Genomic DNA, 15226 nt, shown 5'->3' with positions numbered 1-15226 from the left:
ATAATAGCAGTAGTTCTAATAGTAACAGTAACATTAGCATTGATGTAGTAGTATTATTAGTAGCAGTACTAGTAGTTATAACAGTCGTACTAATACTTACAGTAGCAGTAGCAGTGATGTAGTAGTAGTATCAGTACTAGTATTAGTAATACTACTAGTAGTACTAAGAGTAAAAGTAGCAGTAGCATTGGTGTATTAGTATTAGTAGTAGCAGTACTAGCAGTAGTGAATATTCTAGTAGCACTAATAGTAACACTAGCAGTCGCAGTGGTGTAGTAATATTACTATTAGCAGTACTAGTAGTAGTACTAATAATGACAGTAGCAGAAACAAAGTTGTAGTAGTAGTAGTAGTAGTAGTAGCAGTAATCGTAGTAGTGATAATTTTAGTAGTACTAAAGTAACAGTAGCGTTTGCATTGGGTGTAGTAGTAGTAGAAGTAGCAGTACTATTAGCAGTAATAATACTAGTAGTTCTAATATTAAAATTAGCAGTAGCAGTGGTGTTTTAGTATTTGTAGTAGCAGTACTAATAGTAGTGATAATATTAGTAGTACTAATAGTAACAATCGCAGAAACAGTGCTGTAGTAGTATTAGTAGTTGCAGTAGCATTAATAGTAATAATATTAGTAGTACTAATAGTAACAGTAGTAATAGAATTAGTATTAGTAGTGTTAATGGTAATAGCACTAATAGTAACAGTAGTAGTAGCAGTAGTAGTAGTGATAATAGTAGTAGTACTAATAGTAAGAGTAGTAGTATCAGTGGTGTAGTATTATTAGTAGTAGCAGTGCTAGAAGTAGTGATAACTGTAGTACTAATAGTTACAGTAGTAGTAGCAGTAATGGTAATAGTAGTACTACTATTAGTAACAATAGTAGTAGCAGTAGTAGTAGTGATAATTGTAGTAGTGCTAATAGTAACAGTAGTAGTAGCAGTGGTGTAGCAGTATTAGTAGTATCAGTAGTAGTGGTGATAGTAGTACTAATAGTAACAATAGTAGTAGCAGTAGTAGTAGTGATAATAGTAGTAAAACTAATAGTAACAGTAGTTGCTGCTGTGATAATAGTAGTAGTACTAATAGTAACAGTAGCATTAGCAGTGGTGAAGTAGTATTATTAGTAGCATTACTAGAGGTAGTGTTAATAGTAGTACTAATAGTAACACTAGTAGTAGCAGTAGTAGTAGCAGTAGCAGTGGTGTAGTGGTATTATTAGTAGCAGTACTAGTAGTAGTGATAGTAATAGTAGTAGTAATAGTAGCAGTAGCAGTGGTGTAGTAGTATTAGTAGTAGCCGTACTAGTAGTAGTGATAATAGTAGTAGTACTAATAGTAACAGTAGCAGTAGAGTGGTATAGTATTATTAGTAGTAGCGGTACTAGTAGTAGTGATAATAGTAGTAGTACTAATAGTAACAGTAGTAGTAGCAGTAGTACTAGTAGTCATAATAGTAGTAGTACTACTAATAACATTAGCAGTAGCAGTGGTATAGTAGTATTAGTGATAGCAGTAATAGTAGTTGTGATAATAGTAGTAGTACTAATAGTAACAGCAGCAGTAGCAGTGGTGTCGTATTATGAGTAGTAGCAGTAGTAGTAGTAGTAGTGATGATAGTAGTATTACTAATAGTAAGAGTAGTAGTAGCAGTTGTGTAGTAGTATTAGTAGTAGCAATAATAGTAGAAATAATAATAGTAGTGCTACTAATAGTAATAGTAGCAGTAGCAGTGGTGTAGGGGTATTAGTAGTATTAGTGATAATATTAGTAGTACTGATAGTAACAGTAGTCGTAGCAGTAGTACTATTAATGATAATAGTAGTAGTACTAATAGTAACAGTAGTAGTAACAGCAGTAGTAGTAGTGATAATAGTAGTAGTAGTACTAACAGTTGTATCAGTGGTGGTGTAGTAGTACTAGTAGTAGCGGTACTAGTAGTAGTGATATTAGTATTACTAATGGTAACAGTAGCAGCAGCAGTGGTGTAGGATTATTAGTAGTAGCAGTACTAGCAGTAGTGATAATAGTAGTAGTAATACTAATAGTAACAGTCTCAGTAGCAGTGGTGTAGTAGTAATAATAGCGTAGTGATAATTGTAATAGTACTAGTAATAACAGCAGTAATAGCAGGGATGTAGTGGCATTAGTGGTAGAAGTACTAGTATTAGTGATAATAGTAGTAGTACTAATAGTAACCGTAGCAGCAGCAGTAGTAGTAGTATTAGTAGCAGCAGTACTATTAGTAGTAATAATAGTAGTAGTACTAACAGGAACAGTAACAGTTGCAGTGGCGTAGCAGTATATGTAGTATCAGTACTAGTAGTAGTAAGAATAGTAGTAGTACTAAAAGTAACAGTAGCAGTAGCAGGCGTGTAGTAGTATTTGCAGTAGCAGTACTAATAGTAATAATAGTAGTAGTACTAATAGTAACAGTAGTAGTAGCAGTAGCATTGATGTAGTAGTATTAGTAGTAGCAGTACTAGTAGTACGAATAGTAACAGCAAAATTTGCAATTTTGTAGTAGTATTAGTAGTAGCACTAATAGTGGTAGTACTAATAGTAATAGTATTAATAGTAACATTAGCAGTAGCAGTGGAATACTAGTATTAGTAGAAGCAATACTTGTATTAATCATAATAGTAGAATTTCATATAGTAACAGAAGCAGTGGTGTAGTAGTATTAGTATTAGCAGTGGTGTAGTAGTATTAGTAGTAGTAGTACTAGTAGTAATGATAATAGTTGTAGTAGTTATATTAGTAACAATAGCAGTGGCAGTGGAGTAGTAGTATTAGTAATACCACAAATAGTAGTAGTAATATCAGTAGTAGTACTCATAGAAGCAGTAGCAGTAGCAGTGGTGTAGTATTATTAGTGGTAGCAGTTCTCTTATTAGTAATAATAGTAGTAGTATTAATAGTAGCAGTAACAGTAGCAGTATTGTAGTAGTATTAGTAGTAGCAGTACTAGTAATAGTAATAATTGTAGTAGTACTATTATTAACAGTAGCAGTAGCAGTGGTGTAGTAATATTAGTAGTAGAAATACTAGTAGTAGTAATAATAGTAGTAGTACTAATAGTGAAAGTAGCAATTGCAGTGGCGCAGTAGTAATAGAAGTAGCAGTATAATAGAAGTAATAATAGTATTAGTGCTAATAGTAACACAACAGTAGCAGTGGTGTAGCAGTATTAGTAGTAGCATTACTGGTACAAGTAATAATAGTAGTAGTACTAATAGTAACAGTAGTAGTAACAGTGGTGTAGTAGTATTAGTAGTAGCAGTACTTGTAGTAGTAATAATAGTAGAAGTAATAATGGTTACAGTTGTAGTAGCAATAGTAGTAGTAGTAGCTGTAGCACTGGTGTAGCAATAGTAGTAGTAGCAGTAGTATTAGTAATAATAAAAATAATTATAATAATAATAATAATAGTATTACTAATAGAGATAGTAGCTGCAGCAGTTGTGTAATAATATTAGTAGTAGAATTACTAGTCGTAGTAATAATAGTAGTAGTACTAATAGTAACAGTGGCAGTAGCAGTGGTGTAGTAGATTTAGTAGTAACAGTACTTGTAGTAGTAATAATAGCAGTAGTACTAATAGTAACAGTAACATTAGCATTGGTGTAGTAGTATTATTAGTAGCAGTACTAGTAGTTGTAACAGTCGTACTAATAGTAACAGTAGCAGTAGCAGTGATGTAGTAGTAGTAGCAGTACTAATAGTAGTAATACTGCTAGTAGTACTAATAGTAAAAGTAGCATTAGCAGTGGTGTGTTAGTATTAGTAGTAGCATACTAGCAGTAGTGATAATAGTAGTAGTAATAGTAACACTAGCAGTAGCAGTGTTGTAGTAATATTACTATTAGCAGTAGTAGTAGTAGTACTATTAATGACAGTAGCAGTAACAAAGTTGTAGTAGTAGTAGTAGCAGTACTCGTAGTAGTGATAATTGTAGTAGTACTAAAAGTTACAGCTGCGTTAGCAATGGTGTAGTAGTAGTAGTAGCAGTACTAGTAGCAGTAATAGTACTAGTAGTTCTAATATTAACAATAGCAGTATCATTGGTGTCTTAGAATTTGTTGTAGCATTACTAGTAGTAGTGATAATAGTAGCAGTACTAATAGTAACAGTCGCAGTAGCAGTGCTGTAGTAGTATTAGTAGTTGCAGTAGCAGTAGTAGTAATAATATTAGTAGTACTAATAGTAACAGTAGTAGTAGAATTAGTATTAGTAGTGATAATAGTAGTAGTACTAATAGTAACAGTATTAGTAGCAGTAGTAGTATTAGTGATAATAGTAGTAGTACTAATAGTAACAGTATTAGTATCAGTGGTGTAGTATTATTAGTAGTAGCAGTACCAGAAATAGTGATAACAGTAATACTAATAGTAACAGTATTAGTAGCAGTAATGGTAATAGTAGTACTACTATACGTAACAATAGTGGTAGCAGTAGTAGTAGTTATAATTGTAGTTGTACTAATAGTAACAGTAGTAGTAGCAGTGGTGTAGCAGTATTAGTAGTAGCAGTAGTAGTAGTAGTGGTGATAGTAGTACTAATAGTAACAATAGTAGTAGCAGTAGTAGTAGTGATAATAGTGGTAGAACTAATAGTAACAGTAGTGGCTGCAGTGATAATAGTAGTAGTACTAATAGTAACAGTAGTAGTAGCAGTGGTGAAGTAGTATTAGTAGTAGCATTACTGGAAGTAGTGGTAATAGTAGTACTAATAGTAACAGTAGTAGTAGCAGTAGTAGTGGTAGTAGCAGTGGTGTAGTAGTGTTATTAGTAGCAGTACTAGTAGTAGTGATAATAATAGTAGTACTAATAGTAGCAGTAGCAGTGGTGTAGTAGTAATAGTAGTAGCGGTACTAGTAGTAGTGATAATAGTAGTAGTAATAATAGTAACAGTAGCAGTAGAGTGGTATAGTAGTATTAGTAGTAGCAGTACTAGTAGTAGTGATAATAGTAGTAGTACTAATAGTAACATTAGTAGTAGCAGTTGTACTAGTAGTCATAATAGTAGTAGTACTAATAGTAACAGTAGCAGTAGCAGTGGTATAGTAGTATTAGTGATAGCAGTACTAGTAGTTGTGATAATAATACTAGTACTAATAGTAACAGCAGCAGTAGCAGTGGTGTAGTATTATTAGTAGTAGCAGTAGTAGTAGTAGAGATAATATTAGTATTACTAATAGTAAGAGTAGTAGTAGCAGTGATGTAGTAGTATTAGTACTAGCAGTACTAGTATAAATAATAATAATAGTGGTACTAATAGTAGTATTAGCAGTAGCAGTGGTGTAGTAGTATTAGTAGTTGTAGTGATAATATTAGTAGTACTGATAGTAACAGTAGTAGTAGCAGTAGTAGTAGCAGTAGTACTAGTAATGATAATGGTAGTAGTACTAATAGTAACATTAGTACTAACAGCAGTAGTAGTAGTGATAATAGTAGTAGTAGTACTAACAGTAGTAGCAGTAGTGGTGTAGTAGTACTAGTAGTAGTGATAGTAGTATTACTAATAGTAACAGTAGCAGTAGCAGTGGTGTAGTAGTATTAGTAGTAGCAGTACTAGTAGTAGTGATATTAGTAGTAGTACTAATAGTAAGAGTATTTGTAGCAGTGGTGTAGAAGTATTAGTAGTAGCAGTAGTGATAATAGTAGTAGTACTAATAGTAACAGTAGTAGTAGCGGTACTAGTACTAGTGATAATAGTAGTTTTACTAATAGTAACAGTAGTAGTAGCGGTACTAGTACTAGTGATAATAGTAGTTTTACTATTAATAACAGTAGCAGTAGCAATGGTGTAGTAGTATTAGTAGTAGCAATAGTAGTAGCAGTGATAATAGTAATAGTACTGATAGTAACAATAGTAGTAGCAGTAGTAATAGTTATAATAGTATTACTAATAATAGCAACAGTAGCAAGTGCAGTGGTGTAGTAGTATTAGTAGTAGCAGTACTAGTAGTAGTAATAGTCTTATTACTATTAGAAACAATAGCAGTAGTAGTGGTGTAGTAGTATTTGTAGTAGCAGTTACAGTAGTAGCGATAATAGCAGTAGTACTAATAGTAAGAGTAGTATTACTGCCCGTGCCTCACTTCCTGAGCTGTTTCTTTGCGTGGCGAGTGGCAGTGGGGGGAGTAGGAGGTGCTAGGTACCGCATGTGCCTACTACCCTACGTTCAACACATCGGCCTTTTCAGGATTCCTTTCGTCAGCTATGGAGCAAGATCAGTCATGGACAAGCGAATTTATAGGCTGTCCCCTCTCAAAACAGATTATGTCCTCATCAATTCCTGTAACTAAACACTAATACCAGTGGTACACTACAGTCTCTACTCGAGATTACCGACCTAATCGTGATTATGTTTGTCATGTGTACACATCCGTAAACTCTTTCTACAATGGCAGTGTTTCTCAAACTTTTTCCACCGCGAGACCCCTTTTAATCTAAAGTGTAACTGCGGAATCCTTGTAATATTTGATTAGTATTTAATAATTAACAGACAAGTGAAAGCTAGTATCTCAATAATTCTGTTCAGTGGGACGAATGTGTTTGCTTTTTAAGCCTGCATCTGGTAGAGCCCGGACGAGAAGTTATGGCACAGGCGCGAGGGACGAATTTTAGTTCGTTTGCTTGGACTCGCCCTCACACTCAACTGGAGGGGTGTTGGGTTAGTTGGTTACTAGCATTCTGAGTTTTCAGATCGTTTTGCTACTACCGCTATTGCTAATACTGAAAACATTGTCCTTCTGAGCGCCCTCATTATAGCATTGTCTAAGGTGTGAAATCATAGAGTAGTTCATAGTCAAGGACATGAAATAGCATACAATGTATGGAAATTCATGTCAGAAGAGGCTGTAAACGGAATACCAATTCCATTGAAAAGCGTGTGTGCAAGAGAACTGGCTGCCACTGGTATTTAAAAGCGAACCTTGGCAAGAATCAGGAAAGAAGGGGAAAATATTGAGGCAGGAGCAGCAGATTCTTTCTTCAGTCCGGAAAAATCACAGCCGAAGAATATTGTTGCAGCTGTAGACAGTTTTGATGAGGAAGTCATAAGAAGACTCATCTATAATTTCTACGCTACGCATAAGCAGAGGCCGACTCTGCAATCGCTTCTTCCAAGAATGGATATCAGTATAGGAGTATGTGAAGAAAGTAGAGAACAATTACATTGAAAGTGAGCACGTGATGGACAGTATTTTGGAGAACGTTTCCATAAACTTAGGGGCATCTGATTGCAGCACAGATCAGTCGTCTGATTCGGACGGAGAATAAGAATATAAAGATGGAATAGCGGGCGTAATTCCATTAGGTACCTTCGGACTCTTAAGTAGGAAAGTGGTGATACTAAGGTAAGACGAATGTCTTTGGAAAGAGGTGAATCGGATATGCCTGCCGCTCTGAGCTTGAGAACCGTAACCCAAACAACCCCCACTCCTCTACCTTGCTGGCCGTCAATTTAAAACTTCGTGCATTTTGGTGCCATAACATCTCGTCTCAGCTCTACTACTGCATTTTACTGTACTTCTGCATTTTGTCTTTTCGATATTTTGTTTTAGTGAACACATACGCAGAGAATCCAGTGATGAAAGTGATAAGTATTATGGGTATTTTCCGTTTTAGATGTTCATTAAACATATTATTATTACGCATATTCTTGGATTATCATTATTATTATTATTATTATTATTATTATTATTATTATTATTATTATTATTATTATTATCTGTGGTTTCATGTTATTACTGATTCATATTTTCGTAACATTTATATATTTTTATAGTATCCACTAAGTATAAAATAGCCACCGAAGCAGCCCAGTCGGCTAAGGCGCTTGCCAATCGATCCTGAGTTGCGCTCGAGCGCGGGTTCGATTCCCGCTTGGGCTGGTTATCTAGTTGGATTTTTTCCCCGCGGTTTTCCCCAACCGCAAGGCGAATGTCAGGTAATCTTTGGCGAATCCCGACCTCCTCTCGTCAAATACTATTTCGCTATCATCAATCCCATCGGTGCAAAATAACTTAGTAGTTGATACAATGTCGTTAAATAACCAAGTAAAAAAGTGTAAAATAAAATTTAAAATCACATAGGGCTCACAGAACCCCGGAACATACTTTGAGAAATGCTGCTCTATGGTAATTCAGCAGTTGTCCAGACTCAACGAAGAATGGCCTAGTGTGTACATACATTTAAGGAAATCGCCATCAGAGATATAGTGGTAACCACTAGTGTTTCCAATATTATAAACAGTAAAGACCCCTGCAATAGCATAGGATAATGTTTTCGGGACATGTAATATGCTGCCGTGCCGCCACGCAGCAGCTGACGTGCATCTCCGAGCAGACCTAAGAAGCGTGGTTATAAGCACTAGGTAGCTCTCGTTTCAGGACGTGAGACACGGGCAGTACCAGTGGTGCAGTAGTATTAGTAGTAGCAGTAGTAGTAGTAGTAGTGATAATATTAGTAGTACTAATAGTAACAGTAGCAGTGGCAGTGGTGTAGTAGTACTAGTAGTAACAGTAGTGACAATAGTAGTAGTACTAGTAGTAACAGTAGAAGTAGCAGTACTAGTAGTAGTGATAAAAGTAGTTTTACTAATAGTAACAGTAGAAGTAGCAATGGTGTAGTAGTATTGGTAGTAGCAGTAGTAGTAGTAGTGATAATAGAAGTAGTACTGATAGTAACAGTAGTAGTAGTAGTAATACTAGTATTAGTACTAATAGTAACATTAGCAGTAGCAGTGGTGTAGTAGTAATAGTAGTAGCAGTACTAGTAGCAGCAATAATAGTAATAGTATTAGTAACTGTAGAAGTAGCAGATTTGTAACAGTATTAATAGTAGCAGTAGTAGTAGTAATAATAGTAGTAGTACCAATAGTAAATGCTGCAGTAGCAGTAGTAGTAGTAGTGATAATAGTAGTAGCACTAATAGTAACAGTAGCAGTAGCAGTAGCAGTATTAGTAGTGATAATAGCAGTAGTAATAATAGTAACAGTAGCAGTACCAGTGGTTTAGTAGTATTAGTAGTAGCAGTACTATAGGAGCAGCAGTAGCAGTGGTGTAGTAGTAAAAGCAGCAGTAGTAGTGGTGTAGTAGTATTAGCAGCAGTAGTAGTGGTAGTGATAATGTTAGTAGTAATAATAGTAAAAGTCGCAGTAGCAGCGGTGTAGTAGTATTACTAGTAATAGTGATAATAGTAGTAGTACTAATAGTAACAGTAGCAGTAGCATTTGTGCAGTAGTATTAGTAGTAGCATTACTAGTAGTAGTGATAATAGTAGTAGTAGTGATAATAGTAGTAGTACTAATAATAACAGTAGTAATAGCAGTGATGTAGTAGCATTAGTGGTAGCAGTAATAGTATTAGTGATAATAGTAGTAGTACTAATAGTAACCGTAGCAGTAGCAGTGGTGTAGTAGTATTAGTAGTAGTAGTGATAATAGTAGTAGTAGTACTAATAGTAACTATAGCAGTAGCAGTAGTAGTAGTAGTGATAATAGAAGTAGTACTAATAGTAACAGTAGTAGTAGCAGCAGTACTAGTAGTAGTAATAGTAGTAGTACTGATAGTAACAGTATTAGTAGCAGTATTATTAGTAGTGATAATAGTGCTAGTTCTAATAACAAAAGTAGTAGTATCAGTGGTGTAGTAGTATTAGTAGTAGCAGTACTAGAAGTAGTGATGGTAGTAGTACTAATATTAACAGTATTAGTAGTAGTAGTGGTAATAGTAAAACTACTAAGAGTAACAATTGCAGAAGCAGTAGTAGTAGTGGTAATAGTAGTAGTACTAATAGTAACAGTAGTAGTAGCAGTGGTGTAGCAGTATTAGTAGTAGCAGCTGTAGTAGTAGTGATGATAGTACTAGTACTAATAGTAACACTAGCACTAGCTGTAATAGTGGCGGTAATAGCAGTAGTACTAATAGTAACAGTAGTGGTAGCAGTGATAATAGCAGTAGTACTAATGGTGACTGTAGTAGTGGCAGTGGTGTAGTAGTATTAGCAGTAGCAGCAAGAGTAGTAGTACTGTAAGTAATAGTAATAATATTAACAGTAGCAGTAGCACTAGTATAGTAGTATTAGTAGAAGCAGTACTAGTAGTAGTAATGTTAGTAGAATTTCTTATGGTAACAGTACCTATGGTATAGTAGAATTAGTAGTAGCGTTGGTGTAGTAATATTAGCAGGAGCAGTACTAGTAGTAGTGATAATAGTAATAATAGTAACAGTAGCAGTAGTAGTATTAGTAGTAGCAGTACTTGTAGAAGTGATAATATTAGTAGTACTAATAATAACAGTACCAGTAACAGTGGTGTAGCAGTAGTAGTAGCAGTACTAGTAGCAGTAATAATAGTAGTACTACTAATAGTAAGAATAGCAGTAGCAGTGGGGTAGAAGTATCAGTACTAGTAGTAGTAATAATAGTGGTAGTACTAATAGTAACAGTAGTAATAGCAGTAGTAGTAGCAGCAGTAGCATTGGTGTAGCAGTAGTAGTGGTAGCAGTACTTGTAGTAGAAATAATAGTAATAGTATTAATAGAAACAGTAGCAGTAGCAGTGATGTAGTAGTATTAGTATTAGCAGTACTAGTAGTAGTAATAATAATAGTAGTACTAATAGTAACAGTAGCAGTAGCAGTGGTGTAGTAGTATTAGTAGTAGCAGTACTAGTAGTAGTAATAATATTAGTAGTACTAATAGTAACAGTAGTAGTAGCAGTAGTAGTAGTAGCAGTAGCAGTGGTGTAGTATTGGTAGTAGCAGTACTAGTAGTACTAATAGTAACAGCAACATTAGCAGAGGTGTAGGGGTTTAGTAGTAGCAGTAGCAGTGGTATAGTAGTATTAGTAGAAGCAGTACTAGGAGTAGTAATAAGAGTAGAAGTGCATATAGTAACAGTAGCAGTGGTATAGTAGTATTAGTAGTTGAAGTGGTATAGTATTAATAATAGTAGCAGTACTAGTAGTAGTTACAATAGTAACAGTAATAACAGTAACAGTAGCAGTAGCAGTGGTGTAGTAGTATTATTAGTAGCAGTACATGTAGTACTTACGATAATAGTTGTACTAATATTAACAGTAGCAGCAGCAGTGGTATAGTAGTATTAGTAGTACCAGTACTAGTAGTGGTAATAATAGTAGTAGTACTCATAGAAGCAGTAGCAATAGCAGTGTTGTAGTATTATTAGTGGTAGCAGTGCTATTATTAGTGATAATAGTAGTAGTACTAATAGTAGCAGTAGTAGTAGCAGTGATGTAGTAGTATTAGTAGTAGCTGTACTAGTTGTAGTACTAATAGTGACAGTCGCAGTAGCAGTGTTGTAGTAGTATTAGTAGTAGCAGTACTAGTAGTAGTAATTGTAGTAGTTCTAATAGTAGCAGTAGCAGTAGCAATGGTGTTTTCGTATTAGTAGTAGCAGTTCTAATAGTAGTAGTACTAATATTAACACTAACAGTAGCAGTGGTAGTAGTATTAGTAGTACCAGAACTAGTAGTAGTAATAATAATAGTAGTACTCATAGAAGCATAAGCAGTAGCAGTGGAGTATTGTTATTAGCGGTAGCAGTGCTAGAATTAGTAATAATAGTGGTACTAATAGTAACAGTAGTAGTAACAGATGTAGTAGTATTAATAGTAGCAGTACTAGTTGTAGTACTAATAGTGACAGTAGCAGTAGCAGTATTGTAGTAGTGTTAGTAGCAGCATTACAAGTAGTAGTAATAATAGTAGTAGTGCTAATAGAATTAGTAGTAGTAGCAGTGTTGTAGTAGTATTAGTAGTAGCAGTACTTGTAGTAGTAATAATAGTAGCAGTACTAATAGTAACATTAGCAGTAGCAGTGGTGTGGTATTACCACTAGAAGCAGTAATAGTAGTAGTAATATTAGTAGTAGTATTAATACTAACAGTAGCAGTAGCAGTGGTGTATCGGTATTAGTAGAAGCAGTACTAGTAGTAGTAATAATAGGAGCAGTGCTAATAGTAAGAATAGTAGTAGCAGTGTTTTATTATTATTAGAAATTGCAGTACTAGTCTTAGTAATAACAGTAGTAGTACGAATAGCAACTGTAGTAGTAGCAGTAGTAGTAGTATTAGTAGTAGCAGTACTAGTAGTAGTAATAATAGTAGTAGTACTAACATGAACAGTAACTGTTGCAGTGGTGTAGCAGTATATGTAGTAGCAGTACTAGTAGTGGTAAGAATAGTAGAAGTACTAATAGTAAAAGTAGCAGTAGCAGTGGTGTTGTAGTATTTGTAGTAGTAATACTAGTAGTTGTAATAATAGTAGTAGTACTAATAGCAACAGTAGTAGTAGCAGTAGTAGTAGCAGTAGCAGTGGTGTAGTAGTAATAGTAGTAGAAGTACTAGTAGTACGAATAGTAATAGCAACGGTAGCAGTGGTGTTGTAGTATTAGTAGTATCACTAATAGTAGTAGTACTAATAGTAATAGTATTAAGAGTAACATTAGCATTAGCAGTGGAATAGCAGTATTAGTAGAAGCAGTTCTAGTATTATTAATAATAGTAGAATTTCATATAATAACCTTAGCAGTGGTGTAGTAGTATTAGTAGTAGCAGTACTAGTAGCAATGATAATAGTAGTAGTAGTTATATTAGTAGCAGTAGCAGTGGTGTAGTAGTATTAGTAGTACCAGTAATAGTAGTAGTAATAAAAGTAGTAGTACACAGAAGCAGTAGCTGTAGCAGTGGTGTAGTATTATTACTGGTAGCAGTGCTAGTATTAGTGATAATTGTATTTGTACTAATAGTAACAGTAACAGTAGCAGTGGTGTAGTAGTATTAGTAGCAGTACTCTTAGTAATAATAATTGTAGTAGTGCTATTAGTAACAGTAGCAGTAGCAGTTGTGTAGTTATATTAGTAGTAGAAATACTAGTAGTAGTAATAATAGTAGTAGTACTAATAGTGAAATTAGCAATTGCAGTGGCGTAATAGTATTAGAAGTAGCAGTAATAGTAGTTGTATTAATAGTTTTAGTGCTAATAGTAACAGCAGCAGTAGCAGTGGTGCAGTAGTATTAGTAGTACCAGTACTGGTAGAAGTAATAATAGTAGTAGTACTAATAGTAACAGTAGCAGTAACGGTGGTGTAGTAGTATTAGTAGTAGCAGTACTTGTACTATTAATAATAGTAGAGGTAATAATGGTTACAGTTGTAGTAGCAATAGTAGTAGTATTAGCTGTAGCAGTAGTATTAGTAATAATAATAATAGTAGTAGTACTAATAGAGACAGTAGCAGCAGCAGTTGTGTGGTAATATTATTGGTAGAATTACTAGTCGTGATAATAATAGTAGTAGAACTAATAATAACGGTAGTAGTAGTAGTGGTAGTACTAATAGCAGCAGTACTACCAATAGTAACAGTGGCAGTAGCAGTGGTGTAGTATTTTTAGTAGTAACAGTAATAGTAGTAGTAAAAATAATAGTAGTACTAATAGTGACAGTAACATTAGCATTGGTGTAGTAGTATTATTAGTAGCAGTACTATTAGTAATAACAGACGTACTAATAGGAACAGTAGCAGTAGCAGTGATGTAGTAGTAGTAGCAGTACTAGTAGTTGTAATAATACTAGTAGTACTAATAGTAACAGTAGCATTAGCAGTGGTGTATTAGTATTAGTATTAGCAGTAATAGCAGTAGTGATAATAGTTGTAGAACTAATAGAAGCACTAGCACTAGCAGTGGTGTAGTAATATTACTATTAGCAGTACAACTAGTAGTACTAATAATGACAGTAGCAGTAACAAAGTTGTAGTAGTAGTAGTAGTAGTAGCAGTACTCGTAGTAGTGATAATTGTAGTTGTATTAAAGTAACAGTAGCGTTACCTATGGTGTAGTAGTAGTAGTAGCAGCAGTACTATTAGCAGTAATAATACTAGTAGTTCTAAAAGTAACAATACCGGTAGCAGTGGTGTGTTAGTATTTGTAGTAGTAGTACTAGTGGTAGTGATAATAGTAGTAGTACTAATAGTAACAGTCGCAGTAGCATTGCTGTAGTAGTATTACTAGTAGCAGTACTAGTAGTAGTGATAATAATAGTAGTAGTAATAATAGTAACAGTCGCAGAAGCAGCGGTGTAGTATTATTAGTAGTAGTGATAATAGTGGTAGTATTAATAGTAACTGTAGCAGTAGCAGTGGTGCACTAGTATTAGTAGTAGCAGTACTAGTAGTGGTGATAATAGTAATAGTATTAATAGAAATATTAGCAGTAGCAGTGATGTAATAGTATTAGTAGTAGCAGTAGTAGTGTTAGTGGTAATTGTAGTAGTACTTATAGTAACAGTAGTAGTACTAGTGATGATAGTAGTGGTACTAATAGTAACAGGAAAAGTAGCAGTAGCAGTAGTTGTGATAATAGTAGTAGTACTAATAGTAACAGTAGTAGTATCAGTGCTAGTAATAGTGATAATATTACTAGTACTAATAGTAACAGTAGTAATATCAGTGGTGTAGTATTATTAGTAGTAGCAGTACTAGAATTAGTGATAATTGTAGTAGTACTAATAGTAACCGTAGCAGTAGCAGTGCTGTAGTAGTATAAGTAGTAGCAGTAGTAGTGTTAGTGGTAATTGTAGTAGTGCTTATAGTAACAGTAGTAGTACTAGTGATGATAGTAGTAGTACTAATAGTAACAGGAAAAGTAGCAGTAGCAGTAGTAGTGATAATAGTAGTACTAATAGTAACAGTAGCAGTAGCATTTGTGCAGTAGTATTAGTAGTAGCATTACTAGTAGTAGTGATAATAGTAGTAGTAGTGATAATAGTAGTAGTACTAATAATAATAGTAGTAATAGCAGTGATGTAGTAGCATTAGTGGTAGCAGTAATAGTATTAGTGATAATAGTAGTAGTACTAATAGTAACCGTAGCAGTAGCAGTGGTGTAGTAGTATTAGTAGTAGTAGTGATAATAGTAGTAGTAGTACTAATAGTAACTATAGCAGTAGCAGTAGTAGTAGTAGTGATAATAGAAGTAGTACTAATAGTAACAGTAGTAGAAGCAGTAGTACTAGTAGTAGTAGTAATAGTAGTAGTACTGATAGTAACAGTATTAGTAGCAGTACTATTAGTAGTGATAATAGTACTAGTTCTAATAACAAAAGTAGTAGTATCAGTGGTGTAGTAGAATTAGTAGTAGCAGTACTAGAAGTAGTGATGGTAGTAGTACTAATATTAACAGTATTAGTAGTAGTAGTGGTAATAG

Source organism: Periplaneta americana, unplaced genomic scaffold, assembly GCF_040183065.1.
Source record: "Periplaneta americana isolate PAMFEO1 unplaced genomic scaffold, P.americana_PAMFEO1_priV1 scaffold_22, whole genome shotgun sequence".
Taxonomy (NCBI): Eukaryota; Metazoa; Arthropoda; class Insecta; order Blattodea; family Blattidae; genus Periplaneta; species Periplaneta americana.
The sequence above is the reverse complement of the archived record's forward strand: the minus strand, read 5'-3'. Positions refer to the sequence as shown.